Source organism: Triturus cristatus, chromosome 10 (assembly GCF_964204655.1).
Source record: "Triturus cristatus chromosome 10, aTriCri1.1, whole genome shotgun sequence".
NCBI classification, from domain to species: domain Eukaryota; kingdom Metazoa; phylum Chordata; class Amphibia; order Caudata; family Salamandridae; genus Triturus; species Triturus cristatus.
In genome coordinates, this window is record NC_140593.1 from 854689435 (window position 1) to 854708098 (window position 18664).

Consider the following 18664-nt stretch of genomic DNA (forward strand, 5'->3'; position numbering starts at 1 on the left):
GATAATAAGGTTTTAGAGGGTGCACATAAAAGCAGCTCATGCACAGTGTTACGGCCCGGTCTCGAACCGGGGACCTTTCGCGTGTTAGGCGAACGTGATGACCACTACACTACAGAAACTCACTTGTTGTGTTTTACTGTTAGAGCAAGGTTCCTCTCAAGGATTCTCTCTACTTCTATTCTGCTGTATCAGCAGCCACTCAGAAAGCGAGGAGCAAGTGTGAAAACTGCAGAGATATCAGCCAACATGCTTGCAATTAGACGTATTAAAAATTGACTTATGCAGGCATCGACAGACAAATATCTGATGCCTAAATGCCAGCAAGTACAGCTTGGGAAAGCATCACCTGGGACACACACAGACTAAGCATGAAGGCAGAAAAAGCATGGTGATCCATGTTTCTTATGAGGTTCAAAATATTTTGTGCAACAATGCGGCGAGTGTAATGAGAAATAGTCAGGCATTGTGAGTAGGATTCGTATGTTTACCTCTGAAAAAGGGCTCGTCCGGGATTTGAACCCGGGACCTCTCGCACCCTAAGCGAGAATCATACCCCTAGACCAACGAGCCGAGGCACACAAGAGTCGCCTTTCGCACCGGCTCCGGGGGTTATTGGCAGCGAGTTAGTGAATGCTTCACCCAAAGCAAGCAACTGCACATGTTGCTCTCTTCTGCAATATGGTTGCTGTCTTTTCCATGGCCGTCATCGAACAAGAAATGAAAATGCCTCTATCCTTCAGACATTTTGTTTGTTCTAGGTGTATGCTCTCGGTGAGGTCAATAAAACCATTTCTGCTCTCATGCCTTGCTTTCATGAAGTAGGCCCAACCTTCAGTACACAAGGACGTGCAAACGAATAGCGCAAACTATCGTCACTTCTCTTTTTGAGCTGTCACTGATGCCCCTGGAGCACAGTACGTCACGCTGGTGAGGGATAGACAGCTTCCATTATCTCAGCTTTCCTATAAGTTGAGAGAGTAAATGCAAACTGTGTGAAAAACAGAAAGCTGCTGTTTCTGCCCGGTCTCGAACCAGGGACCTTTCGCGTGTAAAGCGAACGTGATAACCACTACACTACAGAAACTGACACGCTTGCAGGAATCTTCTTGGCATGTAGTGGGCTGGAATGCACAGACCAAGGGCCAATGTCCATGAAGCTCAAAGTTGGACCCTCCTTACCCGATCTCTTTCTTTGGAAGAAAGGAACGAGGACCACTTTTATTCCAAAAGGCGATTTTAAAACCATACCTGAAACCACACTAGAAAAACACTTTGCATTTAATTTTCCTACACTGATGGTCCACCCCAGAAAAGCAGTTGCAAAGAAGTCCGGCACTGAAATTCTATACGCCAAAAGTGGGAAATAGCATAGAGGGAAAGGAACTTTCTCACCATACACGGCGTCTTATAGCATTGAAAAGAAGAAATGGCCCTATATAATAAGCAGCCTAAAAATAATTCCACAGCATGGGCTCGTCCGGGATTTGAACCCGGGACCTCTCGCACCCGAAGCGAGAATCATACCCCTAGACCAACGAGCCTGATTCCCCAGTTGGCATTTTAATCAATTTCTGATGCGTCTTTCAGAAACAAAGCAGGGCTATTTGGCTGCTCTCTCTCTATGTGAACGACACAAAGTCATGTTTTCTCTCAAGGTGTTGTTTTTTTCACTCTTGCAAGGAAGGGATCAGTCGATATCCTAGCTGCCAGAGAGCAGAAAAAAGGCGCTGATGAGAACTGCAGGCACTTTCTGGCACTTGTACTCCTCTGCAAGTCCTGGACACTTGCCCCATAGACTTCCACCCCAGATGCAAGGGAGGGCCTGCCAATTCTTGCTCCTAAGACAGAGGCATTTGATTCTTGGATTCAAACACGCTCACTCAGCGCTCGATCAGGCTCGATCAGGCGAGATTTATATGAGTGGCTCGCAGGACTGAAACACTAACCTGGGAGCCCCAGGGTGGCTGAATTCCCAGGATGGCCATTTTTGGGCAAGTCACCTCCTTTCCTCCTGCCTCAATCTAGAATTGGCTGCAAATCACAAGATAGAGTTCAATGTCCGTGTGTACTGCCTACTCCCAGCTACCTCTCTGTCTTCCTTATGTAAATTAAAATTTGCAAGGGGGGACCAATGACAATCTGCTCCTCCCACATAACCAGGAAGCCCTGTTGAACATGTCTGCCTGTGTTGTTGCAGGGACAGTGCCTTCTCCGCCCAAAAGGTGGCAGGAGAGCCTCACAACAAAGATGGGATCAACTGCTTAATGAGAAACCAGCACGGCAGTTTGTGTGATGGAGTGCAAATTTAACGGAAGGTGTGCCTGAGGTATCCCTTCCAGAAATACATGGAATTGTGATTGAGGGCCCAGCCTGATCGTTGGTGGATTTCTCGTCATATGTTACAGGTCCGTGCAAAGATTGTGGTGTGTGGGGAATGCACTGCAAAAAACAGGACGATTTAAGGGTGTAAAAGAAACCTGTCAGAAGTGGGATTTGAACCCACGCCTCCATGAGGAGACCAGAAGTCTCAGTTGCACTGAAGATCAAGCTCTCTTGAGTCTGGCGCCTTAGACCACTCGGCCATCCTGACAGCCCTGGGTGTGCACAGATCTGACTCTTCTGACTGCACCTGCCAATGTTTGCACTTACAACGTTCACAGCAATGTCACAAGTGTAAAGACCCCACAATACAACATGGCATGACAAAAAAAAAGCTAGGCACAAGAGCGACCACTGATGGATGCGGATTACTTTGTTTCGTCTTGCAAAAGTAAAGGAAGTTTCCCACGGCTCGCTGGGTTCAAGGACCGCCTCTTCTTAAGCTTGCATTGAGATAATAAGGTTTTAGAGGGTGCACATAAAAGCAGCTCATGCACAGTGTTACGGCCCGGTCTCGAACCGGGGACCTTTCGCGTGTTAGGCGAACGTGATGACCACTACACTACAGAAACTCACTTGTTGTGTTTTACTGTTAGAGCAAGGTTCCTCTCAAGGATTCTCTCTACTTCTATTCTGCTGTATCAGCAGCCACTCAGAAAGCGAGGAGCAAGTGTGAAAACTGCAGAGATATCAGCCAACATGCTTGCAATTAGACGTATTAAAAATTGACTTATGCAGGCATCGACAGACAAATATCTGATGCCTAAATGCCAGCAAGTACAGCTTGGGAAAGCATCACCTGGGACACACACAGACTAAGCATGAAGGCAGAAAAAGCATGGTGATCCATGTTTCTTATGAGGTTCAAAATATTTTGTGCAACAATGCGGCGAGTGTAATGAGAAATAGTCAGGCATTGTGAGTTTTGAGTAGGATTCGTATGTTTACCTCTGAAAAAGGGCTCGTCCGGGATTTGAACCCGGGACCTCTCGCACCCTAAGCGAGAATCATACCCCTAGACCAACGAGCCGAGGCACACAAGAGTCGCCTTTCGCACCGGCTCCGGGGGTTATTGGCAGCGAGTTAGTGAATGCTTCACCCAAAGCAAGCAACTGCACATGTTGTTCTCTTCTGCAATATGGTTGCTGTCTTTTCCATGGCCGTCATCGAACAAGAAATGAAAATGCCTCTATCCTTCAGACATTTTGTTTGTTCTAGGTGTATGCTCTCGGTGAGGTCAATAAAACCATTTCTGCTCTCATGCCTTGCTTTCATGAAGTAGGCCCAACCTTCAGTACACAAGGACGTGCAAACGAATAGCGCAAACTATCGTCACTTCTCTTTTTGAGCTGTCACTGATGCCCCTGGAGCACAGTACGTCACGCTGGTGAGGGATAGACAGCTTCCATTATCTCAGCTTTCCTATAAGTTGAGAGAGTAAATGCAAACTGTGTGAAAAACAGAAAGCTGCTGTTTCTGCCCGTTCTCGAACCAGGGACCTTTCGCGTGTAAAGCAAACGTGATAACCACTACACTACAGAAACAGACACGCTTGCAGGAATCTTCTTGGCATGTAGTGGGCTGGAATGCACAGACCAAGGGCCAATTTCCATGAAGCTCAAAGTTGGACCCTCCTTACCCGATCTCTTTCTTTGGAAGAAAGGAACGAGGACCACTTTTATTCCAAAAGGCGATTTTAAAACCATACCTGAAACCACACTAGAAAAACACTTTGCATTTAATTTTCCTACACTGATGGTCCACCCCAGAAAAGCAGTTGCAAAGAAGTCCGGCACTGAAATTCTATACGCCAAAAGTGGGAAATAGCATAGAGGGAAAGGAACTTTCTCACCATACACGGCGTCTTATAGCATTGAAAAGAAGAAATGGCCCTATATAATAAGCAGCCTAAAAATAATTCCACAGCATGGGCTCGTCCGGGATTTGAACCCGGGACCTCTCGCACCCGAAGCGAGAATCATACCCCTAGACCAACGAGCCTGATTCCCCAGTCGGCATTTTAAGCAATTTCTGATGCGTCTTTCAGAAACAAAGCAGGGCTATTTGGCTGCTCTCTCTCTATGTGAACCACACAAAGTCATGTTTTCTCTCAAGGTGTTGTTTTTTTCACTCTTGCAAGGAAGGGATCAGTCGATATCCTAGCTGCCAGAGAGCAGAAAAAAGGCGCTGATGAGAACTGAAGGCACTTTCTGGCACTTGTACTCCTCTGCAAGTCCTGGACACTTGCCCCATAGACTTCCACCCCAGATGCAAGGGAGGGCCTGCCAATTCTTGCTCCTAAGACAGAGGCATTTGATTCTTGGATTCAAACACGCTCACTCAGCGTTCGATCAGGCGAGATTTATATGAGTGGCTCGCAGGACTGAAACACTAACCTGGGAGCCCCAGGGTGGCTGAATTCCCAGGATGGCCATTTTTGGGCAAGTCACCTCCTTTCCTCCTGCCTCAATCTAGAATTGGCTGCAAATCACAAGATAGAGTTCAATGTCCGTGTGTACTGCCTACTCCCAGCTACCTCTCTGTCTACCTTATGTAAATTAAAATTCGCAAGGGGGGACCAATGACAATCTGCTCCTCCCACATAACCAGGAAGCCCTGTTGAACATGTCTGCCTGTGTTGTTGCAGGGACAGTGCCTTCTCCGCCCAAAAGGTGGCAGGAGAGCCTCACAACAAAGATGGGATCAACTGCTTAATGAGAAACCAGCACGGCAGTTTGTGTGATGGAGTGCAAATTTAACAGAAGGTGTGCCTGAGGTATCCCTTCCAGAAATACATGGAATTGTGATTGAGGGCCCAGCCTGATCGTTGGTGGATTTCTCGTCATATGTTACAGGTCCGTGCAAAGATTGTGGTGTGTGGGGAATGCACTGCAAAAAACAGGACGATTTAAGGGTGTAAAAGAAACCTGTCAGAAGTGGGATTTGAACCCACGCCTCCATGAGGAGACCAGAAGTCTCAGTTGCATTGAAGATCAAGCTCTCTTGAGTCTGGCGCCTTAGACCACTCGGCCATCCTGACAGCCCTGGGTGTGCACAGATCTGACTCTTCTGACTGCACCTGCCAATGTTTGCACTTACAACGTTCACAGCAATGTCACAAGTGTAAAGACCCCACAATACAACATGGCATGACAAAAAAAAAGCTAGGCACAAGAGCGACCACTGATGGATGCGGATTACTTTGTTTCGTCTTGCAAAAGTAAAGGAAGTTTCCCACGGCTCGCTGGGTTCAAGGACCGCCTCTTCTTAAGCTTGCATTGAGATAATAAGGTTTTAGAGGGTGCACATAAAAGCAGCTCATGCACAGTGTTACGGCCCGGTCTCGAACCGGGGACCTTTCGCGTGTTAGGCGAACGTGATGACCACTACACTACAGAAACTCACTTGTTGTGTTTTACTGTTAGAGCAAGGTTCCTCTCAAGGATTCTCTCTACTTCTATTCTGCTGTATCAGCAGCCACTCAGAAAGCGAGGAGCAAGTGTGAAAACTGCAGAGATATCAGCCAACATGCTTGCAATTAGACGTATTAAAAATTGACTTATGCAGGCATCGACAGACAAATATCTGATGCCTAAATGCCAGCAAGTACAGCTTGGGAAAGCATCACCTGGGACACACACAGACTAAGCATGAAGGCAGAAAAAGCATGGTGATCCATGTTTCTTATGAGGTTCAAAATATTTTGTGCAACAATGCGGCGAGTGTAATGAGAAATAGTCAGGCATTGTGAGTAGGATTCGTATGTTTACCTCTGAAAAAGGGCTCGTCCGGGATTTGAACCCGGGACCTCTCGCACCCTAAGCGAGAATCATACCCCTAGACCAACGAGCCGAGGCACACAAGAGTCGCCTTTCGCACCGGCTCCGGGGGTTATTGGCAGCGAGTTAGTGAATGCTTCACCCAAAGCAAGCAACTGCACATGTTGCTCTCTTCTGCAATATGGTTGCTGTCTTTTCCATGGCCGTCATCGAACAAGAAATGAAAATGCCTCTATCCTTCAGACATTTTGTTTGTTCTAGGTGTATGCTCTCGGTGAGGTCAATAAAACCATTTCTGCTCTCATGCCTTGCTTTCATGAAGTAGGCCCAACCTTCAGTACACAAGGACGTGCAAACGAATAGCGCAAACTATCGTCACTTCTCTTTTTGAGCTGTCACTGATGCCCCTGGAGCACAGTACGTCACGCTGGTGAGGGATAGACAGCTTCCATTATCTCAGCTTTCCTATAAGTTGAGAGAGTAAATGCAAACTGTGTGAAAAACAGAAAGCTGCTGTTTCTGCCCGGTCTCGAACCAGGGACCTTTCGCGTGTAAAGCGAACGTGATAACCACTACACTACAGAAACTGACACGCTTGCAGGAATCTTCTTGGCATGTAGTGGGCTGGAATGCACAGACCAAGGGCCAATGTCCATGAAGCTCAAAGTTGGACCCTCCTTACCCGATCTCTTTCTTTGGAAGAAAGGAACGAGGACCACTTTTATTCCAAAAGGCGATTTTAAAACCATACCTGAAACCACACTAGAAAAACACTTTGCATTTAATTTTCCTACACTGATGGTCCACCCCAGAAAAGCAGTTGCAAAGAAGTCCGGCACTGAAATTCTATACGCCAAAAGTGGGAAATAGCATAGAGGGAAAGGAACTTTCTCACCATACACGGCGTCTTATAGCATTGAAAAGAAGAAATGGCCCTATATAATAAGCAGCCTAAAAATAATTCCACAGCATGGGCTCGTCCGGGATTTGAACCCGGGACCTCTCGCACCCGAAGCGAGAATCATACCCCTAGACCAACGAGCCTGATTCCCCAGTTGGCATTTTAATCAATTTCTGATGCGTCTTTCAGAAACAAAGCAGGGCTATTTGGCTGCTCTCTCTCTATGTGAACGACACAAAGTCATGTTTTCTCTCAAGGTGTTGTTTTTTTCACTCTTGCAAGGAAGGGATCAGTCGATATCCTAGCTGCCAGAGAGCAGAAAAAAGGCGCTGATGAGAACTGCAGGCACTTTCTGGCACTTGTACTCCTCTGCAAGTCCTGGACACTTGCCCCATAGACTTCCACCCCAGATGCAAGGGAGGGCCTGCCAATTCTTGCTCCTAAGACAGAGGCATTTGATTCTTGGATTCAAACACGCTCACTCAGCGCTCGATCAGGCTCGATCAGGCGAGATTTATATGAGTGGCTCGCAGGACTGAAACACTAACCTGGGAGCCCCAGGGTGGCTGAATTCCCAGGATGGCCATTTTTGGGCAAGTCACCTCCTTTCCTCCTGCCTCAATCTAGAATTGGCTGCAAATCACAAGATAGAGTTCAATGTCCGTGTGTACTGCCTACTCCCAGCTACCTCTCTGTCTTCCTTATGTAAATTAAAATTTGCAAGGGGGGACCAATGACAATCTGCTCCTCCCACATAACCAGGAAGCCCTGTTGAACATGTCTGCCTGTGTTGTTGCAGGGACAGTGCCTTCTCCGCCCAAAAGGTGGCAGGAGAGCCTCACAACAAAGATGGGATCAACTGCTTAATGAGAAACCAGCACGGCAGTTTGTGTGATGGAGTGCAAATTTAACGGAAGGTGTGCCTGAGGTATCCCTTCCAGAAATACATGGAATTGTGATTGAGGGCCCAGCCTGATCGTTGGTGGATTTCTCGTCATATGTTACAGGTCCGTGCAAAGATTGTGGTGTGTGGGGAATGCACTGCAAAAAACAGGACGATTTAAGGGTGTAAAAGAAACCTGTCAGAAGTGGGATTTGAACCCACGCCTCCATGAGGAGACCAGAAGTCTCAGTTGCACTGAAGATCAAGCTCTCTTGAGTCTGGCGCCTTAGACCACTCGGCCATCCTGACAGCCCTGGGTGTGCACAGATCTGACTCTTCTGACTGCACCTGCCAATGTTTGCACTTACAACGTTCACAGCAATGTCACAAGTGTAAAGACCCCACAATACAACATGGCATGACAAAAAAAAAGCTAGGCACAAGAGCGACCACTGATGGATGCGGATTACTTTGTTTCGTCTTGCAAAAGTAAAGGAAGTTTCCCACGGCTCGCTGGGTTCAAGGACCGCCTCTTCTTAAGCTTGCATTGAGATAATAAGGTTTTAGAGGGTGCACATAAAAGCAGCTCATGCACAGTGTTACGGCCCGGTCTCGAACCGGGGACCTTTCGCGTGTTAGGCGAACGTGATGACCACTACACTACAGAAACTCACTTGTTGTGTTTTACTGTTAGAGCAAGGTTCCTCTCAAGGATTCTCTCTACTTCTATTCTGCTGTATCAGCAGCCACTCAGAAAGCGAGGAGCAAGTGGGAAAACTGCAGAGATATCAGCCAACATGCTTGCAATTAGACGTATTAAAAATTGACTTATGCAGGCATCGACAGACAAATATCTGATGCCTAAATGCCAGCAAGTACAGCTTGGGAAAGCATCACCTGGGACACACACAGACTAAGCATGAAGGCAGAAAAAGCATGGTGATCCATGTTTCTTATGAGGTTCAAAATATTTTGTGCAACAATGCGGCGAGTGTAATGAGAAATAGTCAGGCATTGTGAGTAGGATTCGTATGTTTACCTCTGAAAAAGGGCTCGTCCGGGATTTGAACCCGGGACCTCTCGCACCCTAAGCGAGAATCATACCCCTAGACCAACGAGCCGAGGCACACAAGAGTCGCCTTTCGCGCCGGCTCCGGGGGTTATTGGCAGCGAGTTAGTGAATGCTTCACCCAAAGCAAGCAACTGCACATGTTGCTCTCTTCTGCAATATGGTTGCTGTCTTTTCCATGGCCGTCATCGAACAAGAAATGAAAATGCCTCTATCCTTCAGACATTTTGTTTGTTCTAGGTGTATGCTCTCGGTGAGGTCAATAAAACCATTTCTGCTCTCATGCCTTGCTTTCATGAAGTAGGCCCAACCTTCAGTACACAAGGACGTGCAAACGAATAGCGCAAACTATCGTCACTTCTCTTTTTGAGCTGTCACTGATGCCCCTGGAGCACAGTACGTCACGCTGGTGAGGGATAGACAGCTTCCATTATCTCAGCTTTCCTATAAGTTGAGAGAGTAAATGCAAACTGTGTGAAAAACAGAAAGCTGCTGTTTCTGCCCGGTCTCGAACCAGGGACCTTTCGCGTGTAAAGCGAACGTGATAACCACTACACTACAGAAACAGACACGCTTGCAGGAATCTTCTTGGCATGTAGTGGGCTGGAATGCACAGACCAAGGGCCAATGTCCATGAAGCTCAAAGTTGGACCCTCCTTACCCGATCTCTTTCTTTGGAAGAAAGGAACGAGGACCACTTTTATTCCAAAAGGCGATTTTAAAACCATACCTGAAACCACACTAGAAAAACAATTTGCATTTAATTTTCCTACACTGATGGTCCACCCCAGAAAAGCAGTTGCAAAGAAGTCCGGCACTGAAATTCTATACGCCAAAAGTGGGAAATAGCATAGAGGGAAAGGAACTTTCTCACCATACACGGCGTCTTATAGCATTGAAAAGAAGAAATGGCCCTATATAATAAGCAACCTAAAAATAATTCCACAGCATGGGCTCGTCCGGGATTTGAACCCGGGACCTCTCGCACCCGAAGCGAGAATCATACCCCTAGACCAACGAGCCTGATTCCCCAGTTGGCATTTTAAGCAATTTCTGATGCGTCTTTCAGAAACAAAGCAGGGCTATTTGGCTGCTCTCTCTCTATGTGAACCACACAAAGTCATGTTTTCTCTCAAGGTGTTGTTTTTTTCACTCTTGCAAGGAAGGGATCAGTCGATATCCTAGCTGCCAGAGAGCAGAAAAAAGGCGCTGATGAGAACTGCAGGCACTTTCTGGCACTTGTACTCCTCTGCAAGTCCTGGACACTTGCCCCATAGACTTCCACCCCAGATGCAAGGGAGGGCCTGCCAATTCTTGCTCCTAAGACAGAGGCATTTGATTCTTGGATTCAAACACGCTCACTCAGCGCTCGATCAGGCTCGATCAGGCGAGATTTATATGAGTGGCTCGCAGGACTGAAACACTAACCTGGGAGCCCCAGGGTGGCTGAATTCCCAGGATGGCCATTTTTGGGCAAGTCACCTCCTTTCCTCCTGCCTCAATCTAGAATTGGCTGCAAATCACAAGATAGAGTTCAATGTCCGTGTGTACTGCCTACTCCCAGCTACCTCTCTGTCTTCCTTATGTAAATTAAAATTCGCATGGGGGGACCAATGACAATCTGCTCCTCCCACATAACCAGGAAGCCCTGTGGAACATGTCTGCCTGTGTTGTTGCAGGGACAGTGCCTTCTCCGCCCAAAAGGTGGCAGGAGAGCCTCACAACAAAGATGGGATCAGCTGCTTAATGAGAAACCAGCACGGCAGTTTGTGTGATGGAGTGCAAATTTAACGGAAGGTGTGCCTGAGGTATCCCTTCCAGAAATACATGGAATGGTGATTGAGGGCCCAGCCTGATCGTTGGTGGATTTCTCGTCATATGTTACAGGTCCGTGCAAAGATTGTGGTGTGTGGGGAATGCACTGCAAAAAACAGGACGATTTAAGGGTGTAAAAGAAACCTGTCAGAAGTGGGATTTGAACCCACGCCTCCATGAGGAGACCAGAAGTCTCAGTTGCACTGAAGATCAAGCTCTCTTGAGTCTGGCGCCTTAGACCACTCGGCCATCCTGACAGCCCTGGGTGTGCACAGATCTGACTCTTCTGACTGCACCTGCCAATGTTTGCACTTACAACGTTCACAGCAATGTCACAAGTGTAAAGACCCCACAATACAACATGGCATGACAAAAAAAAAGCTAGGCACAAGAGCGACCACTGATGGATGCGGATTACTTTGTTTCGTCTTGCAAAAGTAAAGGAAGTTTCCCACGGCTCGCTGGGTTCAAGGACCGCCTCTTCTTAAGCTTGCATTGAGATAATAAGGTTTTAGAGAGTGCACATAAAAGCAGCTCATGCACAGTGTTTCTGCCCGGTCTCGAACCGGGGACCTTTCGCGTGTTAGGCGAACGTGATGACCACTACACTACAGAAACTCACTTGCTGTGTTTTACTGTTAGAGCAAGGTTCCTCTCAAGGATTCTCTCTACTTCTATTCTGCTGTATCAGCAGCCACTCAGAAAGCGAGGAGCAAGTGGGAAAACTGCAGAGATATCAGCCAACATGCTTGCAATTAGACGTATTAAAAATTGACTTATGCAGGCATCGACAGACAAATATCTGATGCCTAAATGCCAGCAAGTACAGCTTGGGAAAGCATCACCTGGGACACACACAGACTAAGCATGAAGGCAGAAAAAGCATGGTGATCCATGTTTCTTATGAGGTTCAAAATATTTTGTGCAACAATGCGGCGAGTGTAATGAGAAATAGTCAGGCATTGTGAGTAGGATTCGTATGTTTACCTCTGAAAAAGGGCTCGTCCGGGATTTGAACCCGGGACCTCTCGCACCCTAAGCGAGAATCATACCCCTAGACCAACGAGCCGAGGCACACAAGAGTCGCCTTTCGCACCGGCTCCGGGGGTTATTGGCAGCGAGTTAGTGAATGCTTCACCCAAAGCAAGCAACTGCACATGTTGCTCTCTTCTGCAATATGGTTGCTGTCTTTTCCATGGCCGTCATCGAACAAGAAATGAAAATGCCTCTATCCTTCAGACATTTTGTTTGTTCTAGGTGTATGCTCTCGGTGAGGTCAATAAAACCATTTCTGCTCTCATGCCTTGCTTTCATGAAGTAGGCCCAACCTTCAGTACACAAGGACGTGCAAACGAATAGCGCAAACTATCGTCACTTCTCTTTTTGAGCTGTCACTGATGCCCCTGGAGCACAGTACGTCACGCTGGTGAGGGATAGACAGCTTCCATTATCTCAGCTTTCCTATAAGTTGAGAGAGTAAATGCAAACTGTGTGAAAAACAGAAAGCTGCTGTTTCTGCCCGGTCTCGAACCAGGGACCTTTCGCGTGTAAAGCGAACGTGATAACCACTACACTACAGAAACAGACACGCTTGCAGGAATCTTCTTGGCATGTAGTGGGCTGGAATGCACAGACCAAGGGCCAATGTCCATGAAGCTCAAAGTTGGACCCTCCTTACCCGATCTCTTTCTTTGGAAGAAAGGAACGAGGACCACTTTTATTCCAAAAGGCGATTTTAAAACCATACCTGAAACCACACTAGAAAAACACTTTGCATTTAATTTTCCTACACTGATGGTCCACCCCAGAAAAGCAGTTGCAAAGAAGTCCGGCACTGAAATTCTATACGCCAAAAGTGGGAAATAGCATAGAGGGAAAGGAACTTTCTCACCATACACGGCGTCTTATAGCATTGAAAAGAAGAAATGGCCCTATATAATAAGCAGCCTAAAAATAATTCCACAGCATGGGCTCGTCCGGGATTTGAACCCGGGACCTCTCGCACCCGAAGCGAGAATCATACCCCTAGACCAACGAGCCTGATTCCCCAGTTGGCATTTTAATCAATTTCTGATGCGTCTTTCAGAAACAAAGCAGGGCTATTTGGCTGCTCTCTCTCTATGTGAACGACACAAAGTCATGTTTTCTCTCAAGGTGTTGTTTTTTTCACTCTTGCAAGGAAGGGATCAGTCGATATCCTAGCTGCCAGAGAGCAGAAAAAAGGCGCTGATGATAACTGCCGGCACTTTCTGGCACTTGTACTCCTCTGCAAGTCCTGGACACTTGCCCCATAGACTTCCACCCCAGATGCAAGGGAGGGCCTGCCAATTCTTGCTCCTAAGACAGAGGCATTTGATTCTTGGATTCAAACACGCTCACTCAGCGCTCGATCAGGCTCGATCAGGCGAGATTTATATGAGTGGCTCGCAGGACTGAAACACTAACCTGGGAGCCCCAGGGTGGCTGAATTCCCAGGATGGCCATTTTTGGGCAAGTCACCTCCTTTCCTCCTGCCTCAATCTAGAATTGGCTGCAAATCACAAGATAGAGTTCAATGTCCGTGTGTACTGCCTACTCCCAGCTACCTCTCTGTCTTCCTTATGTAAATTAAAATTTGCAAGGGGGGACCAATGACAATCTGCTCCTCCCACATAACCAGGAAGCCCTGTTGAACATGTCTGCCTGTGTTGTTGCAGGGACAGTGCCTTCTCCGCCCAAAAGGTGGCAGGAGAGCCTCACAACAAAGATGGGATCAACTGCTTAATGAGAAACCAGCACGGCAGTTTGTGTGATGGAGTGCAAATTTAACGGAAGGTGTGCCTGAGGTATCCCTTCCAGAAATACATGGAATTGTGATTGAGGGCCCAGCCTGATCGTTGGTGGATTTCTCGTCATATGTTACAGGTCCGTGCAAAGATTGTGGTGTGTGGGGAATGCACTGCAAAAAACAGGACGATTTAAGGGTGTAGAAGAAACCTGTCAGAAGTGGGATTTGAACCCACGCCTCCATGAGGAGACCAGAAGTCTCAGTTGCACTGAAGATCAAGCTCTCTTGAGTCTGGCACCTTAGACCACTCGGCCATCCTGACAGCCCTGGGTGTGCACAGATCTGACTCTTCTGACTGCACCTGCCAATGTTTGCACTTACAACGTTCACAGCAATGTCACAAGTGTAAAGACCCCACAATACAACATGGCATGACAAAAAAAAAGCTAGGCACAAGAGCGACCACTGATGGATGCGGATTACTTTGTTTCGTCTTGCAAAAGTAAAGGAAGTTTCCCACGGCTCGCTGGGTTCAAGGACCGCCTCTTCTTAAGCTTGCATTGAGATAATAAGGTTTTAGAGGGTGCACATAAAAGCAGCTCATGCACAGTGTTACGGCCCGGTCTCGAACCGGGGACCTTTCGCGTGTTAGGCGAACGTGATGACCACTACACTACAGAAACTCACTTGTTGTGTTTTACTGTTAGAGCAAGGTTCCTCTCAAGGATTCTCTCTACTTCTATTCTGCTGTATCAGCAGCCACTCAGAAAGCGAGGAGCAAGTGTGAAAACTGCAGAGATATCAGCCAACATGCTTGCAATTAGACGTATTAAAAATTGACTTATGCAGGCATCGACAGACAAATATCTGATGCCTAAATGCCAGCAAGTACAGCTTGGGAAAGCATCACCTGGGACACACACAGACTAAGCATGAAGGCAGAAAAAGCATGGTGATCCATGTTTCTTATGAGGTTCAAAATATTTTGTGCAACAATGCGGCGAGTGTAATGAGAAATAGTCAGGCATTGTGAGTAGGATTCGTATGTTTACCTCTGAAAAAGGGCTCGTCCGGGATTTGAACCCGGGACCTCTCGCACCATAAGCGAGAATCATACCCCTAGACCAACGAGCCGAGGCACACAAGAGTCGCCTTTCGCACCGGCTCCGGGGGTTATTGGCAGCGAGTTAGTGAATGCTTCACCCAAAGCAAGCAACTGCACATGTTGCTCTCTTCTGCAATATGGTTGCTGTCTTTTCCATGGCCGTCATCGAACAAGAAATGAAAATGCCTCTATCCTTCAGACATTTTGTTTGTTCTAGGTGTATGCTCTCGGTGAGGTCAATAAAACCATTTCTGCTCTCATGCCTTGCTTTCATGAAGTAGGCCCAACCTTCAGTACACAAGGACGTGCAAACGAATAGCGCAAACTATCGTCACTTCTCTTTTTGAGCTGTCACTGATGCCCCTGGAGCACAGTACGTCACGCTGGTGAGGGATAGACAGCTTCCATTATCTCAGCTTTCCTATAAGTTGAGAGAGTAAATGCAAACTGTGTGAAAAACAGAAAGCTGCTGTTTCTGCCCGGTCTCGAACCAGGGACCTTTCGCGTGTAAAGCGAACGTGATAACCACTACACTACAGAAACAGACACGCTTGCAGGAATCTTCTTGGCATGTAGTGGGCTGGAATGCACAGACCAAGGGCCAATGTCCATGAAGCTCAAAGTTGGACCCTCCTTACCCGATCTCTTTCTTTGGAAGAAAGGAACGAGGACCACTTTTATTCCAAAAGGCGATTTTAAAACCATACCTGAAACCACACTAGAAAAACAATTTGCATTTAATTTTCCTACACTGATGGTCCACCCCAGAAAAGCAGTTGCAAAGAAGTCCGGCACTGAAATTCTATACGCCAAAAGTGGGAAATAGCATAGAGGGAAAGGAACTTTCTCACCATACACGGCGTCTTATAGCATTGAAAAGAAGAAATGGCCCTATATAATAAGCAACCTAAAAATAATTCCACAGCATGGGCTCGTCCGGGATTTGAACCCGGGACCTCTCGCACCCGAAGCGAGAATCATACCCCTAGACCAACGAGCCTGATTCCCCAGTCGGCATTTTAAGCAATTTCTGATGCGTCTTTCAGAAACAAAGCAGGGCTATTTGGCTGCTCTCTCTCTATGTGAACCACACAAAGTCATGTTTTCTCTCAAGGTGTTGTTTTTTTCACTCTTGCAAGGAAGGGATCAGTCGATATCCTAGCTGCCAGAGAGCAGAAAAAAGGCGCTGATGAGAACTGCAGGCACTTTCTGGCACTTGTACTCCTCTGCAAGTCCTGGACACTTGCCCCATAGACTTCCACCCCAGATGCAAGGGAGGGCCTGCCAATTCTTGCTCCTAAGACAGAGGCATTTGATTCTTGGATTCAAACACGCTCACTCAGCGCTCGATCAGGCTCGATCAGGCGAGATTTATATGAGTGGCTCGCAGGACTGAAACACTAACCTGGGAGCCCCAGGGTGGCTGAATTCCCAGGATGGCCATTTTTGGGCAAGTCACCTCCTTTCCTCCTGCCTCAATCTAGAATTGGCTGCAAATCACAAGATAGAGTTCAATGTCCGTGTGTACTGCCTACTCCCAGCTACCTCTCTGTCTTCCTTATGTAAATTAAAATTCGCATGGGGGGACCAATGACAATCTGCTCCTCCCACATAACCAGGAAGCCCTGTGGAACATGTCTGCCTGTGTTGTTGCAGGGACAGTGCCTTCTCCGCCCAAAAGGTGGCAGGAGAGCCTCACAACAAAGATGGGATCAACTGCTTAATGAGAAACCAGCACGGCAGTTTGTGTGATGGAGTGCAAATTTAACGGAAGGTGTGCCTGAGGTATCCCTTCCAGAAATACATGGAATTGTGATTGAGGGCCCAGCCTGATCGTTGGTGGATTTCTCGTCATATGTTACAGGTCCGTGCAAAGATTGTGGTGTGTGGGGAATGCACTGCAAAAAACAGGACGATTTAAGGGTGTAAAAGAAACCTGTCAGAAGTGGGATTTGAACCCACGCCTCCATGAGGAGACCAGAAGTCTCAGTTGCACTGAAGATCAAGCTCTCTTGAGTCTGGCGCCTTAGACCACTCGGCCATCCTGACAGCCCTGGGTGTGCACAGATCTGACTCTTCTGACTGCACCTGCCAATGTTTGCACTTACAACGTTCACAGCAATGTCACAAGTGTAAAGACCCCACAATACAACATGGCATGACAAAAAAAAAGCTAGGCACAAGAGCGACCACTGATGGATGCGGATTACTTTGTTTCGTCTTGCAAAAGTAAAGGAAGTTTCCCACGGCTCGCTGGGTTCAAGGACCGCCTCTTCTTAAGCTTGCATTGAGATAATAAGGTTTTAGAGGGTGCACATAAAAGCAGCTCATGCACAGTGTTACGGCCCGCTCTCGAACCGGGGACCTTTCGCGTGTTAGGCGAACGTGATGACCACTACACTACAGAAACTCACTTGTTGTGTTTTACTGTTAGAGCAAGGTTCCTCTCAAGGATTCTCTCTACTTCTATTCTGCTGTATCAGCAGCCACTCAGAAAGCGAGGAGCAAGTGGGAAAACTGCAGAGATATCAGCCAACATGCTTGCAATTAGACGTATTAAAAATTGACTTATGCAGGCATCGACAGACAAATATCTGATGCCTAAATGCCAGCAAGTACAGCTTGGGAAAGCATCACCTGGGACACACACAGACTAAGCATGAAGGCAGAAAAAGCATGGTGATCCATGTTTCTTATGAGGTTCAAAATATTTTGTGCAACAATGCGGCGAGTGTAATGAGAAATAGTCAGGCATTGTGAGTAGGATTCGTATGTTTACCTCTGAAAAAGGGCTCGTCCGGGATTTGAACCCGGGACCTCTCGCACCCTAAGCGAGAATCATACCCCTAGACCAACGAGCCGAGGCACACAAGAGTCGCCTTTCGCACCGGCTCCGGGGGTTATTGGCAGCGAGTTAGTGAATGCTTCACCCAAAGCAAGCAACTGCACATGTTGCTCTCTTCTGCAATATGGTTGCTGTCTTTTCCATGGCCGTCATCGAACAAGAAATGAAAATGCCTCTATCCTTCAGACATTTTGTTTGTTCTAGGTGTATGCTCTCGGTGAGGTCAATAAAACCATTTCTGCTCTCATGCCTTGCTTTCATGAAGTAGGCCCAACCTTCAGTACACAAGGACGTGCAAACGAATAGCGCAAACTATCGTCACTTCTCTTTTTGAGCTGTCACTGATGCCCCTGGAGCACAGTACGTCACGCTGGTGAGGGATAGACAGCTTCCATTATCTCAGCTTTCCTATAAGTTGAGAGAGTAAATGCAAACTGTGTGAAAAACAGAAAGCTGCTGTTTCTGCCCGGTCTCGAACCAGGGACCTTTCGCGTGTAAAGCGAACGTGATAACCACTACACTACAGAAACAGACACGCTTGCAGGAATCTTCTTGGCATGTAGTGGGCTGGAATGCACAGACCAAGGGCCAATGTCCATGAAGCTCAAAGTTGGACCCTCCTTACCCGATCTCTTTCTTTGGAAGAAAGGAACGAGGACCACTTTTATTCCAAAAGGCGATTTTAAAACCATACCTGAAACCACACTAGAAAAACACTTTGCATTTAATTTTCCTACACTGATGGTCCACCCCAGAAAAGCAGTTGCAAAGAAGTCCGGCACTGAAATTCTATACGCCAAAAGTGGGAAATAGCATAGAGGGAAAGGAACTTTCTCACCATACACGGCGTCTTATAGCATTGAAAAGAAGAAATGGCCCTATATAATAAGCAACCTAAAAATAATTCCACAGCATGGGCTCGTCCGGGATTTGAACCCGGGACCTCTCGCACCCGAAGCGAGAATCATACCCCTAGACCAACGAGCCTGATTCCCCAGTCGGCATTTTAAGCAATTTCTGATGCGTCTTTCAGAAACAAAGCAGGGCTATTTGGCTGCTCTCTCTCTATGTGAACCACACAAAGTCATGTTTTCTCTCAAGGTGTTGTTTTTTTCACTCTT

General features: G+C 47.1%; 26 non-coding genes across 26 annotated transcripts; all 26 read right to left on the bottom strand.

Annotated features, from left to right (window-relative positions):
- Positions 1–498: 498 nt before the first annotated feature.
- Positions 499–570, bottom strand: TRNAP-AGG (transfer RNA proline (anticodon AGG)). The gene has a single exon. It is a non-coding gene; the product is annotated as a tRNA-Pro (tRNA).
- A 441-nt stretch (positions 571–1011) lies between these two features.
- Positions 1012–1084, bottom strand: TRNAV-UAC (transfer RNA valine (anticodon UAC)). Its single transcript has one exon. It is a non-coding gene; the product is annotated as a tRNA-Val (tRNA).
- Positions 1085–1469: 385 nt separating this feature from the next.
- On the bottom strand, positions 1470–1541 carry TRNAP-CGG (transfer RNA proline (anticodon CGG)). Its single transcript has one exon. It is a non-coding gene; the product is annotated as a tRNA-Pro (tRNA).
- A 937-nt stretch (positions 1542–2478) lies between these two features.
- On the bottom strand, positions 2479–2590 carry TRNAL-CAA (transfer RNA leucine (anticodon CAA)). The gene is made up of 2 exons: positions 2553–2590; positions 2479–2524 (listed from the first exon to the last, which is right to left on the bottom strand). It is a non-coding gene; the product is annotated as a tRNA-Leu (tRNA).
- Positions 2591–3337: 747 nt separating this feature from the next.
- TRNAP-AGG (transfer RNA proline (anticodon AGG)) lies at positions 3338–3409 on the bottom strand. The gene has a single exon. It is a non-coding gene; the product is annotated as a tRNA-Pro (tRNA).
- An 899-nt stretch (positions 3410–4308) lies between these two features.
- TRNAP-CGG (transfer RNA proline (anticodon CGG)) lies at positions 4309–4380 on the bottom strand. The gene has a single exon. It is a non-coding gene; the product is annotated as a tRNA-Pro (tRNA).
- A 927-nt stretch (positions 4381–5307) lies between these two features.
- Positions 5308–5419, bottom strand: TRNAL-CAA (transfer RNA leucine (anticodon CAA)). Its single transcript has 2 exons — positions 5382–5419; positions 5308–5353 (listed from the first exon to the last, which is right to left on the bottom strand). It is a non-coding gene; the product is annotated as a tRNA-Leu (tRNA).
- Positions 5420–6159: 740 nt separating this feature from the next.
- TRNAP-AGG (transfer RNA proline (anticodon AGG)) lies at positions 6160–6231 on the bottom strand. Its single transcript has one exon. It is a non-coding gene; the product is annotated as a tRNA-Pro (tRNA).
- A 441-nt stretch (positions 6232–6672) lies between these two features.
- Positions 6673–6745, bottom strand: TRNAV-UAC (transfer RNA valine (anticodon UAC)). The gene has a single exon. It is a non-coding gene; the product is annotated as a tRNA-Val (tRNA).
- Positions 6746–7130: 385 nt separating this feature from the next.
- Positions 7131–7202, bottom strand: TRNAP-CGG (transfer RNA proline (anticodon CGG)). Its single transcript has one exon. It is a non-coding gene; the product is annotated as a tRNA-Pro (tRNA).
- Positions 7203–8139: 937 nt separating this feature from the next.
- TRNAL-CAA (transfer RNA leucine (anticodon CAA)) lies at positions 8140–8251 on the bottom strand. The gene is made up of 2 exons: positions 8214–8251; positions 8140–8185 (listed from the first exon to the last, which is right to left on the bottom strand). It is a non-coding gene; the product is annotated as a tRNA-Leu (tRNA).
- Positions 8252–8991: 740 nt separating this feature from the next.
- Positions 8992–9063, bottom strand: TRNAP-AGG (transfer RNA proline (anticodon AGG)). Its single transcript has one exon. It is a non-coding gene; the product is annotated as a tRNA-Pro (tRNA).
- A 441-nt stretch (positions 9064–9504) lies between these two features.
- On the bottom strand, positions 9505–9577 carry TRNAV-UAC (transfer RNA valine (anticodon UAC)). The gene has a single exon. It is a non-coding gene; the product is annotated as a tRNA-Val (tRNA).
- A 385-nt stretch (positions 9578–9962) lies between these two features.
- TRNAP-CGG (transfer RNA proline (anticodon CGG)) lies at positions 9963–10034 on the bottom strand. Its single transcript has one exon. It is a non-coding gene; the product is annotated as a tRNA-Pro (tRNA).
- A 937-nt stretch (positions 10035–10971) lies between these two features.
- TRNAL-CAA (transfer RNA leucine (anticodon CAA)) lies at positions 10972–11083 on the bottom strand. The gene is made up of 2 exons: positions 11046–11083; positions 10972–11017 (listed from the first exon to the last, which is right to left on the bottom strand). It is a non-coding gene; the product is annotated as a tRNA-Leu (tRNA).
- Positions 11084–11371: 288 nt separating this feature from the next.
- Positions 11372–11444, bottom strand: TRNAV-AAC (transfer RNA valine (anticodon AAC)). Its single transcript has one exon. It is a non-coding gene; the product is annotated as a tRNA-Val (tRNA).
- A 379-nt stretch (positions 11445–11823) lies between these two features.
- Positions 11824–11895, bottom strand: TRNAP-AGG (transfer RNA proline (anticodon AGG)). The gene has a single exon. It is a non-coding gene; the product is annotated as a tRNA-Pro (tRNA).
- A 441-nt stretch (positions 11896–12336) lies between these two features.
- On the bottom strand, positions 12337–12409 carry TRNAV-UAC (transfer RNA valine (anticodon UAC)). The gene has a single exon. It is a non-coding gene; the product is annotated as a tRNA-Val (tRNA).
- Positions 12410–12794: 385 nt separating this feature from the next.
- Positions 12795–12866, bottom strand: TRNAP-CGG (transfer RNA proline (anticodon CGG)). Its single transcript has one exon. It is a non-coding gene; the product is annotated as a tRNA-Pro (tRNA).
- Positions 12867–14655: 1789 nt separating this feature from the next.
- TRNAH-AUG (transfer RNA histidin (anticodon AUG)) lies at positions 14656–14727 on the bottom strand. Its single transcript has one exon. It is a non-coding gene; the product is annotated as a tRNA-His (tRNA).
- A 441-nt stretch (positions 14728–15168) lies between these two features.
- Positions 15169–15241, bottom strand: TRNAV-UAC (transfer RNA valine (anticodon UAC)). Its single transcript has one exon. It is a non-coding gene; the product is annotated as a tRNA-Val (tRNA).
- Positions 15242–15626: 385 nt separating this feature from the next.
- On the bottom strand, positions 15627–15698 carry TRNAP-CGG (transfer RNA proline (anticodon CGG)). The gene has a single exon. It is a non-coding gene; the product is annotated as a tRNA-Pro (tRNA).
- Positions 15699–16635: 937 nt separating this feature from the next.
- TRNAL-CAA (transfer RNA leucine (anticodon CAA)) lies at positions 16636–16747 on the bottom strand. The gene is made up of 2 exons: positions 16710–16747; positions 16636–16681 (listed from the first exon to the last, which is right to left on the bottom strand). It is a non-coding gene; the product is annotated as a tRNA-Leu (tRNA).
- A 740-nt stretch (positions 16748–17487) lies between these two features.
- On the bottom strand, positions 17488–17559 carry TRNAP-AGG (transfer RNA proline (anticodon AGG)). Its single transcript has one exon. It is a non-coding gene; the product is annotated as a tRNA-Pro (tRNA).
- Positions 17560–18000: 441 nt separating this feature from the next.
- On the bottom strand, positions 18001–18073 carry TRNAV-UAC (transfer RNA valine (anticodon UAC)). Its single transcript has one exon. It is a non-coding gene; the product is annotated as a tRNA-Val (tRNA).
- A 385-nt stretch (positions 18074–18458) lies between these two features.
- TRNAP-CGG (transfer RNA proline (anticodon CGG)) lies at positions 18459–18530 on the bottom strand. The gene has a single exon. It is a non-coding gene; the product is annotated as a tRNA-Pro (tRNA).
- Positions 18531–18664: the final 134 nt, after the last annotated feature.